Source organism: Taudactylus pleione, unplaced genomic scaffold (genome assembly GCF_031769625.1).
Source record: "Taudactylus pleione unplaced genomic scaffold, aTauple2 ptg000510l, whole genome shotgun sequence".
In the NCBI taxonomy this organism is placed as follows: Eukaryota; Metazoa; Chordata; class Amphibia; order Anura; family Myobatrachidae; genus Taudactylus; species Taudactylus pleione.
The window spans coordinates 2,438,022-2,458,243 of NW_028284912.1; the positions used below are offsets into that span (position 1 = coordinate 2,438,022).

General features: G+C 47.9%; 1 pseudogene; it reads right to left on the reverse strand.

Moving 5' to 3' along the window:
• Window positions 1–2,120: 2,120 nt before the first annotated feature.
• LOC148501628 (uncharacterized) lies at window positions 2,121–6,560 on the reverse strand (annotated as a pseudogene).
• Window positions 6,561–20,222: the final 13,662 nt, after the last annotated feature.

Sequence of the window (20,222 nt, forward strand, 5' to 3'; positions counted from 1 at the left end):
GTGTTCGTGGTGGTTAGCGCACTCCATACTTATACACTTTCGATGGTGTAAGTGGGTGGTGCGGGGGCGAGGCAGCATGATCTCAGCCCCGCCCCCCTCTTTACAATCCTGATATTGCTGGCATTTTAAAGCAGGGGGCGGGGCTACAATTCAGTACCCCTCTGGACCGCCCACTTCGCTCAATAAGTGGTGGCGGTGGGGGGCAGCAGCCAACCTGGGAGAGTTGCCTGCTCTTGCGGGGGGCCAGGAGAGTAGGCAACCCTCGTCCACACATGGTACAGCTTAACCAGTTCTTAGATTTATTGTAACCTGGTAAAGCATCAATTAAGAAATGACACAGGGATATCACAGGTGTACCAGTGGTAGGGTAATGCTGAGTGGTGTAGTGCGTCGGGCATGAGCTGAGCGAATGCACTTACAGATGGTATCTTACTATATAACAGTGTACTTGCGGTAATTTTTGGGTGCTGAAATGGGTCTGACTGTGGTGAGAGTCCATCCTGTCCTCATGGACGCAATGGAGGAGCGCACTCCTACCAAAAAATATTTCTTCACACTTAGGACCTCATTCAGAGCCGCTTGCAAAATGTGAGCGCTCGCTCTGAATGAGGACGGCCGCTTCTATTTTCCGAGCTGGCCTCCTGGCCGCTCGCTAGGCTGTGGGTGACCACCCACAGCTTTAGCAAGTGGCCAGGTTGATGGTCGTGATGGTCAAGACCATCGCGACCATAGGCGGCTTGCGATGAGACCCTTGTGGTAGGGTCTCATCTACCGCAAGCCCCACTGAGCTTTCAGCTCTATTAGAGCCAGAAGCTCACCACTGACATGACAAGTGATGTCAGTGGGCAGCCCCCAAATGGCAGGCGTTCCGTCGGGAACACCTCTGTTTGTGTAGCCACCGCCCCGCCTACAAAACGGGACGAGCTGTCGATCACTATAGGTGCTTGCGAGCGGGCCTGACTGAGACCCTTAGCCCTCAGTGAAGTCAATTACTTCCAATCATTTAATCATCAGGACATTGGTTCCATCCACAAACACTAGTTTGCAGGAATCTAAGACCTGCAAACTGGATTTGTTCTAGGGAGCAGGATTGTCACCTAGCAACACACTGAGGCAGAGGAAAGTGAAAGAATTTCCACTTCCTCTGCCTGTGAATAATGCAGCGTGCGTGCACCTGCGGGTCACATGCACGCCCACGGTCACATGGGCACGCACCTGAGCCGCAAATTTAGATTTTTTTCGGAAGGTCGCTGGTGACAATCCAGTCCCCAGAGTGAAATGGTGTGAGAGAAGGTAAACCTGTGTTCCTGATACCTTATGCCTTTGTTTGACCTTTTGACCTTAGTTTTAAAGGGAAAAATGGATGAAACCGTAAATGCTTCACAACAAGAACAATTTTTATTGAACTGTGATGATTTTCTGGAAGGAAAAAATGGTTTGAACAGTGGATTCTGAACTGGACAGGAAACAGCTATTCCAAACTTAGGGCCTGATTCAGACCTGGACGCTATCTGCAGTGCACTTGCTATTGCCTATGGTTGCTAATCTGCGTATGCATCGCAGTGCACGTGCGCAAGCTACACAGTGCGCTCGCAGATCCCTCGCTCACACAACAAAGCAAGCCCAGCAGAGTGAGTGACAGGAGAGGCCGTTTGTGGGTGGTGACAGGGGCAGTCCAGTAAAAATGGGGGGGTTGGAGATGTGAACTCAGGCGTGCCTGAGTGTTTCAACGCCGATTTAGAGGCATGCATAATTAACAGGCAGCGTCATAGTACACGTCACCAGCCATTTTTTTACTCTGTTTTCCTCACAATGCTTGCGGTAGAAAAAAGCTACCACAAGCAGTGCGTTCCCATCCGATAATGGTCGATGTACCAATGTTTTCACAAACGTCCAGGAGATGATGTGGGGCAATGGGAGTCTCTGTATTCGGTAAGGGGAGTCTGCATACACAAAGCGAACGCTCGTACAGGTAAGATGGGCGTGCTTATGCCTTGGCGAGCGATTGCTCACTGCCGCGTCACTTTCAAATATTTGCATACGCATCAAGCAAGCGTACGCTCATAGCGACCAGGTCTGAATCAGGCCCTTAGGCCGGAAATCTTGTCCGGAGTACCAGGTTACCTCTGTTCTTCATTGGTGGTTGCTTGAGGCTTCTTCGGGTCCCTTGCTGCGCCTTAAGGACGAGAAAGGTAAGGTTAATAGACATCAAGTGAGAGTTTCCAGAGGAAACAACAGACCTAGCGAAGGAGAGTAAGAAAAGGGAGGGTAGGGTGGGAGCTGTTGCTAGGTGGCAATCCTGTTCCCTAGAACAAATCCAGTTTGCAGGTCATAGATTCCTGCAAACTAGTGTTTTGTTCTTCGGGGAGGCTTGCCACCTAGCAACAGCAGGTGGGTAGACAACCACATACCTGGTGATTGCTCTGAGAAACTCCATCTTTTGTAGATCAGTAAGTCTCCGATAGTGCTTTGCAAAGGTACGGCTAAGGCCCACCTTGCTGCTAGCATGATCGAGTGTAGGGGCATGCCTTTAGCTACTGCTCTTGTTGCAGCTGATCCCCTTAAGGAATGGCTTATGAAGTGGTCAGTGTCTATCTCAGCTTCCCTCATGGATGTCATAATCCATCCTCTAGAAGTAGAGGATCTTGCTGGGCGAAATGGTTTCCTGCAAGTGACGAATAGCTGTGTGATATTGTCCCTTTTTGGTGCTGTGAGGGCCAAGTAAGATAAGCATGAAGCCACGCACAGGTTAGGCTCTGAAGTGTCATGTATCAAATCGAATTCTACTATTGGGCTATGGAACGAAGACATCTTTGTATGACCTTTAAGAATGATATGGTACCCTTTAGGAGTCCGTGATAACCATGGGTCTGAAGTATGTATAAGGGTTAATTCAGCCCCTCTGGCTGCTATCGCTAAAGCTAGCAAGGATGCCTTGTGGGATAACAGGGTAATGTTGATCTCTGTCTCCCAAGAGGCTTGGGCAGAGAGGAAGGGTTCGATATCCCAGGTATGGGAGTACTTAGGTTGTATGGGCCCGGAGAGACAGATAACCCTTAACAGATGAAGGTAAAGTTTATTATCTGTTAGGTTTTGGATCATGATGGCTAAGGCAGAACCATATGACTTTATGGTGGCTGATGCTAGGCCTAATTGGTATTTAGAGGCTAAGAAGTCTAAGGCTAAATATAGTAGAGATGATTGGTCTGAAAAGGACCCTTGGCACCACCAGAGGTCAAATTCTTTAATTATCGCTGCATACCTGGCTCTAGTTCGGGGTCTTAAGGATGCATTGATTAGGGCTTTTGTGGGGGATGCTAGGGCTGGGTCTGTTAGCAACCTAGTAATATTGCCATCCACATGCACTGTAGAAGTGGTTCCAGAATGTCTAGAGTTCCCTGGAAACAGTCCTTGGATAACCCCAGGGGAATCTTGGGTCCTATGTGTAATTGGCTGATCAGGGGGAACCATACCCTGGATGGCCATACTGGTTATACTACCACAATACTGGGTACTCGCTCCTCCCTGATTTTTTGTAGAACTTTCAAGAAGAGGGCAGGGGGTGGGAAGGCATAGGGGCGAGACAGGTCTGTCCAAGGGAAAGACATCGCATCCATTCTCCATACCCCTTTTGTCTATATTCTGGATACAAAACGTAGAACTTGGGTGTTCGTGGGGCTGGCGAAGAGGTCTATTTCTAGATTCCGAATGTTTGGAGTATTTTTAGGAAGACCTGGTTTGCTAATGCTGCGGATCCCAGGGAGATTCTTTCTCGGGATAGTGAGTCTGCGAGTTTGTTGAGCTCTCCTGGGATGTAAGTTGCCAGTAAAATTATGTCCCTTTGGACTGCCCAATCCCAGATCTCTAATGCTTCTTTGCATAGGGACAGTGATTTGGTACCCCCATTCTGTTTATGTATGACACCGTGGTTATATTGTCCAGGCATAGCTGGATACAGACCCTTCTCGTGTGTTCGGGAACTAGGGCTTTTAGAGCCAGTTTTGTTTTGCGCGTAGTTCTAGTAAGTTTATGAAGAGACTGGATTCTTGGGGTGACCAGGTGCCCCTGACTTCTTTCTCTTGAGAGAAGTCTCCCCAACCCTTTATTGATGCATCTGTAGTGATCGTCATATGGGGTGTTGGGTCTAAGAGTGGGCGAGGAGGAGGTACAGGGAGACTGTTCCACTTGGACAGTTCTGCTTTTACTCTTCCAGAGAGGAAAATGGTGTCTGTCCAGGAATAGTGAGTGTGAAGCAGAGATCTTAGGAGTGTTTGTAGCTCTCTGCATGACAAGGGCACATGTCTGAAACCAGGGGACATAGCAATCATTTTCCCAATAATCCTTGCTAAGGAGCGGAGGGATAATCTGCGCTTCTGAGAAGTCCTTTGTATGTACTGTTTCGTATCTAGACATTTTTCTAGAGGGACTGCCAGGGAGAAAGAATGGGTATCTAGATCGAAACTGAGAAATGTTATTTCCGGGTCGGAGCTAACACTGACTTTTCAGTGTTTATTATGAATCCCAGGTCTGTTAGTAGGGAAAGGGTCGAGTCTTTGTGTCTCAGTAGGGTGTCGTGGTTTGAGTGTACCAGTAGTATGTCGTCTAGATAAATGATACATTGAATGCTTTGCTGACGTAAGTGGGACACTACAGCTTTCATGACCCGTGTAAAGGTGTAGGGAGCGGAAGAGAGGCCAAACACCATAACTGTCCATTGGAATAAGGTGTCTCTCCAAAAAAATCAGAGGAGACGCCTGTTATTCGTATGAACTGATATGGAATGGAAAGCTTCTTTCAGGTCTATCTTTACGCAGAAGCAGTCTTTTGTGAGGAGGTAAGGAATGTCTGGAATACCTTCCATGCGAAAGTGTTTTGGTTTCAAATATTTATTTAAAGCTTTGACATTTAATACCGGTCTTATAGAGCCGTCTTGCTTTGTTATGGGAAATAAGTGGCTGATCCAGCCTTTTGCCATCAGGTCTGCCAGTTCTATCTTTCCCTGTTGGAGGGCTATAGTCAGTACCTCATCTAGCTGAGGGCTGCAATTCCTTGGATGAGGATTATGACCCGCTTGGTGTGAAAAATGAATTAGAGGGAGGTTTAACCATGAAAGGATCTTTTTCAGCAACCACTTGTCTGTGGTAATCTTTTGCCACTCTAGATATTGTATGATTGTTTGAGAGTTTTGTGGAGAGAAGGGAAAGTGGGTGAACTTACCGTAGTTATGTCCTCTGTTGGTACTGTTCCAAGTGTTAGAGTACGAACCTCTTGGGGCATCGTTGGATCGGTGCATGAAGCCTCCTGTCTGGGCTCTTCTTGTGCCTTGGAAGTCTCAGGTCGAACCTGGGGCTCGCGAAGACCGACCCCCGTGAAGAAAGGGCCTCTTGAAGGGCTCATTTACTTTTTTGAGGTCTGAAAAGGACTTCCTTGCCTTATGTCTTATTTTAACCTCCTCTATAAACTGAGGGAGAGGTCTGCGTCAGTAAGGTTAGGGAATTCGAATGTTTTAGGCGCTAGGTCTGCGAGTCCTGCGCCAGTAAGCCATCTGGACCTGTGGGTGTTGGTGATATAATTGAACATCTGACCTATTATGAGTGTTGCTCTGCTAATGGCCTTAAGGAGGGCAAGCTTGGACGCCACCAGAGATTCCAGAGAGACGCTGGACTCCCCTTCTCTCTCTGCTTTATCTAATACAAAAAGCAGTTATATTGAATTTTTCTCATGATACGGTCTGTGGAATCATTGTGCCTCTTTTCTCCCACTATGGAGGCTAGAGTAGGGTCAATATTGGGAGCGAACAGTGCGGGTACGTCTGGTAGACCCGTGTATGATCGTAACACCAACTTATCTTCTTTGACAAGTGCTGCTCTATATGCCAGTTGGGCAAATGTTTGGACCTCAGAGTTGCTTTTTAAGGCCCAGTGTGTGGAATATAACTTAGTGGGTGGTATTTTCTCTGCTAAAGCAACCCTGGCCATCTGAATCTCGCTATATTCTCCTTGTTGGGACGAGGCGGATGTTCTGGTAATTTCCTCTGATTCCCAGTCTACAGAGAAAGAGTGGCCACGGTCCCTGCGGGAAGTGTGTGACTGTCTGTCAGCTGACCCCACATGCTGAGAGAGGGTACCTTTGTGCTGCCGGCTATGGGCAGAGGTATCGTGCCAGCTACGGGCAGAGGTGATGTGCTTGCTCCGAGCACTATCCTGTTGTCTACTACGGACAATTCCAGGGAATAAGGGAATGACACCTAAACAGGTCTCCCTGGGGCTAAACTTACTTTTATTTTTACCTGTTTTCTTGTGGGCTGGTGAGTTCCCTGAACAGGGAGGTGACTTGTCACAGTGCTAAGGAGATTTTTCTACCTCAGAGTCAGAAGAATCAGAAGTGTCAAAACTTTCTGATAGGAAAATGTTTTTCTTCCTAATATGAATATCCTCTGAAGAGGAGAAAGTAGAGGGGGAAGCTCTTGCTCTTTTGTGGGCTCTTTTCCCCTTATGACTGCCAGCCATGGAGGACATTTGTAGTGATTCTGTCACAGAGACAGATATTGTGTCCTCCATGCCAGCGCTGACAGAGAAAAATGTAAATTCGCGGCTCAGGCGCGCGCCCATGTGACCACGGGCGTGCACGTGACCTGCGGGCCGCGTTTTTCATAGGCAGAGGAAGTGAAAATTCTTTCCTCTGCCTCAGCGTTTTCGGGAGGCTTGCCTGCTGTTGCTAGGTGGCAAGCCTCCTGCAGAACAAAAATGGCTGCCTTCACTGTGTGCAGGTTACTTGTCCTTTTTAGCTAAACTGAAGGCATGTTAACTGCTTTTTGTGACATTTTCAGATGAGACACTACAGACAGCATCACAGAAAACACCAGTATATGTTATCATATGTTCTGCTAGTGACATTTTGTCGGGAACATTCCAGGCGGACTCATAACTCCTTCCTGGATTACTCTGCAGACCTAAACTCATGGACAGATGGACACTCCATCTGCTTTTGATCTTGAAGATTAGCACTGTGATGAATAATTGTCTTGTTCTCCATTACACTGACACCGTAGTCAGAATGGTCATCTTGATAACTATATAACCCTGCGTGTACCATGCCCAACATGCATTTATTCACTGTAAAGGATTATAAAGCTCATTAACCAGTTGCAGACTATATGGGCATACAGCATGCATAGGTGCAGTAACAATGATAACACATAGGGGCTGATAAAGAGTTGTACGCAGGACACACTAAGCAGCTGCATCTTTCAACGCATCTCTTGTGAGTACATCTGCTAATGCTGCTTCTGTGATCCGCTTCTGCATCCAAAGATGCAACATATTGGACCTCATTCAGGTAGCCAAGGCCAGTTAATCTGCTTCCAGGATGAAATGCGTCAAAAAGGTGCATCGGATTCCCTATTGCTAGTATAGGATTACCGGCACCTCCAGAACATATGTACAAATCAATTTCTTTTTGTTGAGAGAGAAAAGGCTCTGCAGCCTCCCCAACCCACCCAATAACATAATAATAGCTTTTTGAGGGACGGTGGCACTTTTCAGATACTGTCCCGCCATCCCACCCCTGAGCCATAGTGTCCCACGAGGGCAGTGGCGTCGGTAAGGGGTGGGGGGTGTGGTATAAGAGATAGACAGTAATAAGGTTGACAATGTCTAGATCAGGGATCAGGGAACGTTTTTACCTTTTACCCCAAAATATATTTAGCTATGCCGACGTTACCCCCTTGATTTGAAAAGAAAGAAATCATACAGTAGTGTCCCCATAGTTATGCTCCTGTAGTAGTGCCCCATATAATGCCCCTGAAGTAGTGCCCCCATATAATGCCCCTGTAGTAGTGCTCCCACAGTTATGCTCCTGTAGTAGTGCCCCATATAATGCCCATGTAGTAGTGCCCCCATGTCATGCCCCTGTAGAAGTGCCCCCATAGTTATGCCCCTGTAGTAGTACCCCCATATCATGCCTCTGTAGCAGTGCCCTCATAGTTATGCCCCTGTAGAAGTGCCCCCATAGTTATGCCCCTGTAGTAGTGCCCCCATAGTTATGTCCCTGTAGTAGTGCCCCCATAGTTATGCCCCTGTAGTAGTGCCCCCATAGTTATGTCCCTGTACTAGTGCCCCCATAGTTATGCCCCTGTAGTAGTACCCCCATATAATGCCCCTGTAGTAGTGCCCCCATATAATGCCCCTGTAGTGCCGCTTGTACAAAAAAAAATACACTTACCTTAATCCCCGCTCCTGCATCCACCGCCGTCATGTCCGCCCATGGAGAGAGCCAGAAGCGGGAGTTCAGAAGAGAACTCCAGCCTCCGGGTAATGCGGCACTGCAGGGAAGGAGCCGGGCGCCCGCTGGTAATAACATCTCAGCAGGCGTCCGGCTTAGAGCCTCCCTGCGGCACAGCTGGGCATGCATTTGAATCATTCTATATTATAGAATGATTCATATGCATGCCCAACTGTCCGTCCATTACCCCCAGGAATTTCATTTTTACCCCATGTGGGGTATTTTACCCCTGTTCCCTGACCACTGGTCTAGATAGACACCAGATGTTAAACAGTCAATAGGTCGACAGGGACAAAAAGTCGACACACTAAAGGTTGACATGTAAGAAGGTCGCAGGTACAAATGATCGACAGGGTCAACAGGTCGACACAAAAATGGTCCACACATGTTTTTGTTTTTCTAACCCTAATCTTCACCCTAACCCTAACCATCTCCTTGGTGCCTAACCCTAACTCTCACTCCTGGTGCCTAACCCTAACCATCGGGGTAGGTGCCTAACCCTTCGGTAAGTGCCTAACCCTCCCTCCTGGTGACTAACCCTAACCATCGGGGTAAGTGCCTAACCCTAACCCTTCGGTATGTGCCTAACCCTCCCTCCTGGTGCCTAACCATCAAGGTAAGTGCCCAATCCTTCCTCCTGGTGCCTAACAGTCGGGGTATGTGCCTAACCCTCCTGTAAGTACCGAACCCTTTGGTAAGTGTCTAACCCTAACCCTCCCTCCTGGTGCCTAACCCTAACCATCGGGTTATGTGCCTAACCCTCCTGTAAATACCCAACACTTCGGTAAGTGCCTAACCCACCCTCCTGGTGCCCACCCTAACCATCAGGGTAAGTGCCTAGCCCTAACCCTCTGGTAAGTGCCTAATCCTCCCTCCTGATGCTTAACTGTCGGGGTAAGTGCCTATCCCTAACCCTCCTATAAGTGCCTAAACCTAACCCTAAAAAAGCAACAAAAAATGCGTTGACTGGTTTTGTGCTGACATTTTGACCAATACGACCTTCTTACATGTCGACCTTTAGTGTGTCGACCTTTTGTCCTTGTCGACCTATTGACAGTCTAACATCTGGTGTCTATCTAGACATTGTTGACTTTTTTACTGTCTATATATAGGCCAGAACCCGATGGGAGAGGGCAGTCACTGTTTACCCAGGCCCAGGCTTGTTGAAGGGGCCCTGGTCAGATTCTGGGGTGGACATTGTCCACCTTTGCAGTGCGCCACACCACGGGCCCGGGTCAGCTGCCGAGGGGGGATAAATATCTCCCTTTGCAGAGTGCGGTGCCCCCCTTAGCAGTGTGCCATAGTATTTGTTAACTTTTTTTTTAGAGCGTGGCCACACCTCCCTAATTTGGCCACACCCCACTGTACACGGGCTCGTTTCCACTCTTGATGGCTCAGCGCTAGGGGTCAGAGATTGGGGGAGCACTTGCTGAGAAGCATCTAAACAGCGTGCACGGTATCTAAAGTGTACGGGGGAGAGCCTGCGGGCAGCCTAGCTGCTCAAGGATTGCTGGGCAGGCCCCCAGAGAGAGAAAATAATATAAGTATGTAATGTGTGGAACAGCCCATGCAGAACGTCCTGCTTCCATACTCCCAAATGTTGGGAGACAATGCAATAACTTGGGCAAGACTCCTAAAACACAAATGCTCTAGCTCTATCCCTATAAACTCATTTAAGTATGTTAAATCTGTAAGTCTCACACGCACACGCAGGGGGGGTTTCCGAGTACCTAGAAACCCCCCCTGCCCGTTGCTCCATTCGCCGCTGGCCCGAGCGGCTGAGCAATTTTGTCCCGACTGCCTGGGCTGGCTGTAGGGGGAGCTCAGCGCGCAAGCCCCTCCCAGTCAGTTCCCACATAGGGGCACCATCGTGACCGGCATCTGAGGATGAGCGCGCCTGCTGCCGGGTGACACAGTGTAATCCACTGTTGCAAGCGCTGTCGAGTCCCGTAGCCGCACGCCGTGGGTGGAGGTGCGTGGGGAGGGGGGGGTTGAGTGGGCGGGCAGGGGTGGTGCCAGACAGTATTTATTTGGCTAAGTCTGTATTCATGTTCTTAGGTAAGCGCTGGCTGCTCTACAGTGTGTGTCTGTGTTAGTGTATGTGTTTATGAGTGTGTCTGTATGTCTGTGTGTATGTGTCTGTGTGTGTGTGTGTGTGTATGTGTGTGTAGGCTAAGGGAGGGGAGTGAGAAAAGCATGGCAAGAGATTCAGATCAGGACTTGTAGTACTCCTAGTGTACACTGTAGAGCAATTTATTATAAAAGTGTTAGTATTAGGGACTACTACAGGGGGCATTATATAAGGGGCACTACTGGGGGCACTGCATAGGGGGGACTATATAAGGGGCACTGCATAGGGGCACGACTATTGCGGGCACTACATAGAGGGGTACTATATAAGGGGCACTACTGGAGGGCACTGTATAAGGGGCACTACTGGGAGCACTGCATAGGCGGGGCTACTACTGGGGGCACTGTGTAAGGGCCACTACTGGGGCACTGCATAGGGGCATCACTACTGTGGGCACTACATAGGGGGCACTGTATAAGGGGCATTACTGGGAGCATCTATATATTTATTTGTGACTAGATGTTTTTCAGTAACCAATAATTTGGAAACCCCCCTTTCAAAATCCTGCATTTGCCACTGAGCCTGGTTATATAATTCATCTGGCAATTCATATATTGCAACCAAAGGAAATATGTTATTTATAGTTAATAAATAATATGTATTTTATTGCAATTCATGTATATTCAGTGAAATGTGGACATTGAATTGTGTTATGTACAGGAGTGTTTGTGTACACCTTCAGAGATGGCAGCACAGGCTGCTGATGGAATGTGCCTACACTGAGGAAATCCCCTAACATAGGCAGAGTGTGTGTAGGGCCTAGCACGCTGTGGGAGAGAGTTCTAGAAGCAGCGCGAGCATCAGTGGCTCGCGCTGCAGACGGGAAGGAGAGAGGCTCGCGGCCAAAGTAAGGGTCTATACTGTAGCCAGGGGTAATAAATAGAACAGCCGGCGGCTCTGCCGGGCAGTCTGCTGATCCCTCCCTCCAGTGTCTGCCCTCCTGTGACCCGGGCAGCCAGTGAGCTGCAATGAGTTGTCGGGCGCAGGGGGGCAGAGCCGGAGAGGGAGCTGGGGAAGCAGGTGGGCAGCAGTACTCACCCTGCCCTACTGGTAGAGCAGAAGATGCTTACCGCTGAGAGGAGGCAGTGGAGCAGCAGGGGTGGTCCCGGCGGCAGAGCAGAGCAGCAGTTACCAGAGGCATTTCCTGTGGAAGGAGGTAACTGCAGGGGCTCGTCAGTGGCTCCAGCTAGACAGCTGATCGGCTGTCAGAAGGAGGGGACAGACTCGCAGCACCACTGTACAGAGGGAATCGGTATGATTTACCGCCGGACCCATGCCCGGCGGTTGGAATCCCGACAGCGGCATCCCGGCAGAGGAGGAAATCCCGATCGACCAAGGTAAGTATTGTCTAACTTAATTCTACCCCCTAACCCTAACCTTCCCCCCAGTGCCTAACCCTAATCCCTCCTCTAAGTGCCTAAACCTAAGTCCCCACTACCTTCCCCACTACCTAAACCTAAGTCCCCCGGAGGGGTGCCTAACCGTAACCTCCCCCCAGGGGTGCCACCCCTAACCCCCTTCCCATAGCCTAAACCTAACCTCCCGGGGTGGTGCCTACCTTAGGTCCCCGCCAGGAACCCTAACCCCCCCGCGTGCGGCTATCCGCGCTTGGTGCCAGGCATCCCTTCGATCGTGATGCTGGGCGCCGGTCTCCCGGTGTCGGTAACATGACAGGCATCTAGATTTAGATGCCTGTCATTTAACCCTCACTGGGATTAAGCAGTCGGGAAGCCGGCTGTCGGGATTAGGTCCGCCGGCTTCCCGACTGCATACCATACAAAGGGACCGGCTTCAAGGAGGTGGTGAGAAATCTTTTAATGGAGAAGACTAATGGAGCATACACACGGTCAGATTTGTCAGACTTGTCAGATTTGTCAGATGAACGACTGAACGATTAAACGATTTGAACGATTTTACCAAAGTTTTGAACGATTTGAACGATTTGAACAATTGAACGATTTTTGACTGCATTAAAATGAATGGAATCATTCAAGTCTGACTGCAAACCCATCAGATGTCAGATATCGTTATCTGACAAACGGGAACGCGCATCGTTGATCGTCCATCGTTCAGGCATGTCAGATATGAACGATTTTCCTTCAGATATGAACGACTGAACAATTTTTAAATCGTTATCATTCATATCTGAAGGAAAAATCTGATCGTGTGTATGCACCATAATTACACTTAGCAGCCACATTTACTATGTAGGTTACCCACATTAACTAGATAGTCTGTAGAAGGGAACCAGCAGGCTCCTAGCTGTCCCACATCTGACAGGCTGAGATAAGGGGACTTGCAGCTACTAAGGAGAGAGCAATGACCTGGGCTCCACCAGTGTGAGGATAATCTATCAGTGTGGAATTCCTGAGGCAGCATGGAGTATTCTGACAGCAATGAGTAATTAACCCACTCTGTACCACCACACAATGAATGGCCCGCTACTACAGTAAGAGTGAAAACAGGAGGGCACATAGGTTTCTAAGGAATCTGTCTGTTGGGACAGTTATAAAATACCCCCTCAGTACAAAGGACCTCATTCAGAGTCGGTCGTTGTGGCCGCATGGTCGTAAGGTAAACGGGGCCGGATATGCAAATGAAGCGTTCGCAAGTTGCGTCGTTAAGATGGGATCATTAGCTGGACGAGCGAGGGGAGGATGCGGCTGTAAGACTAAAAATATGCCCCCTTCTCATTCCCATTACACGTCATCTCCGGGCATATAAGGATTAATCGAGACCATCGGAGCTGGTCGTAGACCTTAAGGTTGACTATGCCCTCTGTTAAGCACTACGATCAAGTCAGTGTAAAAACCTCCCATGTCACATGTGCCATGACACTACTTAGTTAAATATGCACTCCCATAAAACGCCGTTTACATAGTCAGGCACGCCTGCGTTCGGATCTCCACTCCCCCGTTCACAAGCACCTTCCCCTGTTACCACCCACAAACGCCTCATCCTGTCACTCAAACTAACGACCTGGCCAAGTTGAAGGAGAGAGCAATTTCTGATCGTAATAGCTAGTTTGTACACGCGCATTGCGAATTTTACGCATGTGCAGTTTAGCGAACATCGGTGGCGTACGACCGTGCGGCCGCAACGACCGACTCTGAATGAGGTCCTGTATCTCTTGCTGAAAGGGATGATTATTGCTGCAGTAAAGATTTTCGTTTGCAAAAATCTGTCATGTACATGAGAGATATCTGTCACAGCAGCCCCAGGAATTTTCAAAAGATAAATCTTTTGTCTTTAGTCTTTCAGAAAGATCTGTTAATGGATAGGCCCCTTTACTGCAGCAATAATCATCCCTTTCAGCAAGAGATACAGGACCTCATTCAGAGTCGGTCGTACGCCACCGATGTTCACTAAACTGCGCATGCATAAAATTCGCAATACGCGTGCGCAAACTAGCTATTACGATCAGAAATTGCTCTCTCCTTGAACACAGCCAGGTCGTTAGTTTGAGTGACAGGATGAGGCGTTTGAGGGTGGTAACAGGGGAAGGTGCTTGAAAACGGGGGAGTGGAGATCCGAACACAGGCGTCCAGCTAACGATCCCATCTTAACGACGCAACTTGCGAACGCTTCATTTGCATATCCGGCCCTTTTTACCTTACGACTGTGTGGGCGCAACGACCGACTCTGAATGAACTCCACAGTGTTACACAAGTTCTGAAGTGAAACAAATCTGCAGCTAATTTAATGATATACTTTTCAGGAGGAGCAAAAGCTAAAATGTAACCTATGTAAGCTGCAGCCAGATAGGGAATATTCTATGTTATGTCAAAGTTTACAGCCTTATACTCTGGCTTCTGCGTGGCTGAACATATGAGGTATCGTTAGCGTCCAGCTCTTAGGCTATTAATCCTTATTGAACTTTTAGCTATATTATACCCCTTTTACACCGGAGCTAAAACCCGGGTTTTTGAAGGGTTAACCCGGGCAGCTCCCTGGTGTAAAAGGGCAGAGGGTTGGATCGCCGGGTCGAGTGACCCGGCAATCCAACCCAGGTAACTAGCAGGGTTTAACACGGGCGTAGCCCGTGAAACCCTGCTGTGAGAACAGCGCACTCCGGGTCACGATGACCTGGAGTGCGCTGCAAGCTGGCCGATTGGCCCGGCTTCAGTGGTGCTTGGAGATGACGTCATCTCCAAGCGACCACTTTCACTCCGCAAGAGCCGGGTCTATGCAGACCCGGCTGCGGTGTGAGCGGCGCTGACTCAGGAATATCCCGAGTCGGCGCTGGCAAAATTCCGGGTCTGATCCGGATAGGAACTTTGTTCCAACTCCGGGTCAGACCCGGAATTTAGGTGGAAAAGGGGTATAAGTGGAAATCTATATGAGAGGGATACTTTGAGTGTTCACCTTGGATACTATTCATACAGGAGATACAGCGAATTGACGACTTATTTACAACCATATAATATAACAGGAAAAGGACATTTTATTCTTCCGGATTCCAAGCCTAACTTAATTTATGGCAATAAACTGTGCATCTGCTTAAAAGTGTACAATTTGTTATAATCCTTTAATGTACAATTTAGAAAGCCATGTATATACTTTAATTGTATTGATTTTACAATTTGCTACAATGTTCAGTTAATATTTATGTATACTTATATGTACAGTATATGAAACTGTTTATGATTTTATCTCTGAGTGTGAAGGAAGGATTTATTGCCATATTATAGTGTTGACACTTAAAGATGTTAAAGCTATAATCATAGTGAATTTTATTCCTGGAGGAGTCTGACAGTCCATGGGTCTACGTGAACGAAGAACAGGTCATATATATAGATATGTATGTGATGTTACACTGTAATACTATATGTCATTTCAATCTTCATACACAAACACCACATTACACTATCAGGACCTCATTGATATTATAGTGTATCACAAGGCTTACCCAGGCAAGGCTTATTTAACCAGCTTGGGTGGAGGCACTGGATTAATGATAAGATGAAAGGTACACCACATAGATAGGTTAAGGGTGGGTACATTATACAACATGAGAGTTAGTAACCTGGTGACCCCAGATATGGTAAAAGGGAGGTTACAAATCTATTTGCAGATGCCCGAGGGAATGTGCATATACAGATTGGTGGTGATAATGGCTGTTGACAGCATGAGCTATCACCTTCTGATTGGCTGATGCAGGCCAACCTCTGAAGTCGATTGGTGCTTTCCTCAAAGTTCTAGCATATATGATTTTGTGGGCATACAGTGTATCACCTGTATTCTAAAGGTTTCATTTTATTCAAAGGTATCAGCAAACGCAAATTCCAGTATCACAACAATTTGTTATCAAATTCAGCGTATCTCATATATGACTGATGGGATATGGACAATATCCCGGTGCATGGGATGCCGGCGCTGAGAATACCTGTGCCGGAATCCCGATACCTGGCGGAATCCCGGCACCGGCATCCCGAAGAAAGTAGCGGGGTTAGGAGGAGTGTTAGGCACTAGGGGGAGGGTTAGGTTTAGGGTGAGGTTAGGTTAAGGCACTAGGGAGGAGGTTAGGTTTAGGCAGCGGGGAGGGAGGGTTACGATACCTACCGGCAGGTGTCGGTATCCTAACCCAGTCAGGAATCCTGCTACGCCGGCATCCCATACCCAACCCATGACTGATATCTTGCACATATCCTACTAAAGCAGATGTGTGCGGATACTGCAATTTTGTGGCTTTGCACGTGCATGCTTTTGTGTTTATTTGAGTGGTTGCATTTTATCCCTCGAATATGGACACAAACATGTTCAAATTCAGCGTAGGCTCCTTAATCCACTAGGCTGTATGTTTCCCTGGCACAGATGTAGCGCAAAAACAGTCACATGATACCACCAAACACTGCTCGCACTACTCTTTTCATGCACATTTTTGCAACTTTGTGAGTGACCCTAAATTATACTGGCCAACTCTCCCTGATTGTCGGGGAGACTCCCTGAAATAGTAGCAATCTACCTGTCTCCCTGAAGAGTCTAGTAATCTCCCTGATTGCACCTTACCCATACATGCCTACCCTCCCGGTTTTTGCGGGAGGCTCACAATTTGTCGGGTAACCCCCTGCACCCCCGGAAGGGTAGGCACTTCCTAATGAAGTGGGCAGAATGGGGAGAATATTAGTGGGGATTGGCGGTTCAGAGCGCTGTGGACGGGGCCTAATGACGCGAATCTATGAGATTTGCGTCACTTAACCCCACCCTCTATTTAAAATGTGCATAATCGTGGTAAATTCCAGCGAGTGGGCGGGGCCTAATGACGTGACCTGGCCGGCCTTGCCCCAACTCCGCCTACCTTCTTCACCTTCCTGGGCTTCTCCCGGGAAGGAAAAATGAATAGTTGGCAAGTATGACCTTACCCCCATTATGAAGCTGTTATACTATATATATATATATATAAAAAAAACAGCGGAGTTCCCAATCTTAGTTCTCCGTCTTTAGGCGGGGAGTGCAAAAGCCCCGATATTCAGGCTTAATGTGGATATGCTCAGGAAAAGCCTAACGCGTTTCTTCCCTATTGAGATTTCTTCAGAGGGATGTCCGCCTAAAGATGGAGTAAGATTGGGAACTCCGCTATTAGCTTTGAACTTCCGAACAGTGCTCCGGCACTGCAAGTCTCACTGCAGCGAAGGGACGGAGATCGTGTGTGCCGTCCCACACCGGATCCACCATTACACTCCCCGCTAACAGATGGAGACTGGGAACGGAGTCTCTGGCCACTTTCCAGCCAGACAATCTCCCGCAGGAGACAAATAGCTGGAAACAAGAGACGCTCACTGCTCTCTATCCCGGCGATTCCCTCCTTGGGAAGGAGGAGGTAAAAGATTTGTCTTTTCTTTTTACATACCGGTAGCCGTGCCTTATTGTTCTTCTGGTATCAAATCCACCACATGGCATAAATCTCTTTAATTAAGGCTGGAAGAATATATACCACTCTAGAAGGATTTCATTTTCACATTCGATACATGCATGTGGAACTTTGGCCCTCATTCAGAGCCGCTCGCAATTAGCGCTCGCTCGTTCAGAAAAAGGGAGTGGCTATTCAAATGAACCGTACGCTCTTTGCGGTCTGTTGCCGCCTCCATGTCTGAACGAGCGAGCAAAACATACGCTCGTTTATTTGATAAAAACGCCCCCTGGCCACTCGCATCATACGTCATGTCCGCTATTTATTAGATTAAACGAGTACATCGAACAGCGTATGAACTGCTCGCTATTCTTGTGGTTGGTTTTTTCAACCGCTATTTTGCGAGCAGTTCTGAGTTAAAAAAAAACCAAGTGACGTGGTCAATGACGCTGCTGTAATAATTATGCACTCCCTTAAAACACCCGTTTTGACCTTTAAACACGCCTGCGATCGGATCTCCACTCCCCATTTTCAAGCACCTTCCCCTGTTACCACCCACATACGCCTCATTCTGTCACTCAAAATAGCAGGCCCTCGCTATATAGCGAACAAACGATTTCGGCCGCACTGACTGGTTCGCGCATGCGTACTAAAAACCGTACGCATGAACAGATGTGCGAACATCACTCGGAACGAGCGTACTGCCGCTTACGAGTGGCTCTGAACGAGGTCCTTTGTGTCTAAACGGAGCTACTCCTAATCAAGTTCTAACAAACGTTTTCAATTTATTTATACTGTGGATTCATACATCTTTACTGACATTCTTTTGGATACATTTATTTGGAACATTGTATCTAAACAGAGCTATCTATTTATATTGTGGATTTTCATATATACATATGTATTGATCCCTTTTTTTCTGGAGTGCAATAAATCTAAAGGAACTTTTAAAAATCAAAGGAGTTTCCTTTATAATTAATTTTGTTTTGGTGTGGATATCTCATCTTTATACTATATATTTTATCATTATTTAAATATTATCTGTTTAATTTTATGATGATTTGCTAAATGTTGCATGTTTATATGGTGTTTAGGACCGCAAGGGTCAGCTTACCATGTTTTGTTAAATAAATATAGCTTATTTATTTATTTTTTTCCAAATTTTGGGCACATTTCTAGTTATTTATTTACATATTTATACCTCTACAGCGCTGTCTATATATTTTTTACTTCATTGTTTTCTTTTGGTTTGTTACCACGCTAGACAGCTGCGTGGGGTATATTAACCTTATTGACTCTGTTCCGCGTTATTGGCTAATATCTTGTAATTATCCACTGCTAACAAGGGATACAGTTATTATGCTGTCGGACGGGTTACCAGCGGTCGAAATACCGATGTCGCAATCCCGCCGCGCGGAAATAATGCTGACACCGATATCCCAATTGACATCAGGATATCAGCATCCTGACCGCCTGAATCCCGAATGTCCAGATGGCGGGTAAGTATCAAGGTAAGCCGGGGATTGGCGTGGTTAGGATTAGGCACCCCCGGGAGGACTTATGGTTAGGCACCCCCCAGGAGAGTTAGTGTTTGCTTGCAGGGAAGGGGAGTTAGGGTTAGGCACCCCCGGGGGAAGGTTAGGGTTAGGCACCCCCGCCGGGAGACTTAGGTTTAGGGTGCCGGGAGGGGGGGTTAGGGTTATGGGGCCGTGTAGGGCGACTGCCGATCCGTCGGCAGACGGATTGTGCTGTCTCCGCTGAGAATCGCGTGGTCCCCGCTGACCGCACAGTATGCCGGCTCCCCCCTCAACCATCTGAATGAGATCGTACATCGCATCCCAGATCAGATGGTTCTGCAGGAAGATATGGGGATGCGATGTACGATCCCGCAGGAGCGCGCAGCACGATATCAGGTATGATATCGTGCCCATACACGGCACAATATAGCACCTATATAGTGCCAATCCATGTATGGCCACCAATAGGCACCACTGGGGGGGACTTAGGGTTAGGCAGGGCCGAAACTAGGATATCTGTCACCTGGTGCAAGGCAGCAATTTTGCGCCCCCTCCCTTCCCATACCTGGATTTTGTCCTTGCTCCTCCATAAGGCAGTGCACTAGTCAAACATCCCTGGTATAGTGACTTACATTATTCCACACACCATAATGCCTATTACACATTATGCCACACACTGTAATGCCTATTACCAAAGTGCCACTTACATATTTACCCGACACCATTTTATGCCCCACAGTAAGGCATCTAATTACTCGCCGTCCGCATGGAATCTGCTGAAAATGGGCATCCAAAAATGGCCGCCGCCAAGGAGGAGACAGACACTAGAGGCCCAGTAAGGACCTCTAGCATCTGTCTCCTCCTTGGCGGCGGCCATTTTTAGATGGCCATTTTCTGAATCTGCAGCCCCCAAGCCACCGTGAGTCAGCCCTTTTTCACCCCCTGCATTCCGGCACCCGGTGCATATGCACCTCTAGCCCCCCCCTAGTTGCGGCCCTGGATTAGGTAACCCCCGGGGAGGTTAGGTTTAGGCACCACTAGGGGTGGGTTAGGGGGGGGCAGGGGAGGGTTAGTATATTTACCTAGTAGCGTCGGGATCTCCTGCTGTCGGGCTTCCGGAGGTGGTATTTGAACCAGTGGCTAAAGAGCCATCAGTATTTCAATACCATTCCACTAACAATTATGCAGCCGTGCATAATATTGTTATAAGGAGATGGAATATAGAGGGCCTAGTACCAAGAGAAAGATGTGCCTTTTTCAGGTCCCCTCAGTCTAGCAGCGGATGATTTATTCAGCAACCAATTACATTTGGTAACCACTGAGGATAAAAGGAATGTGTATATATATTTAAAGCAACTGTGCCAGCAAGGTAAAGATAGAATTAGTGTCTTGTAGTTTTGCAGGGTAGAGTAGACCTCGTTAGGAATGACTTGGACCTGTC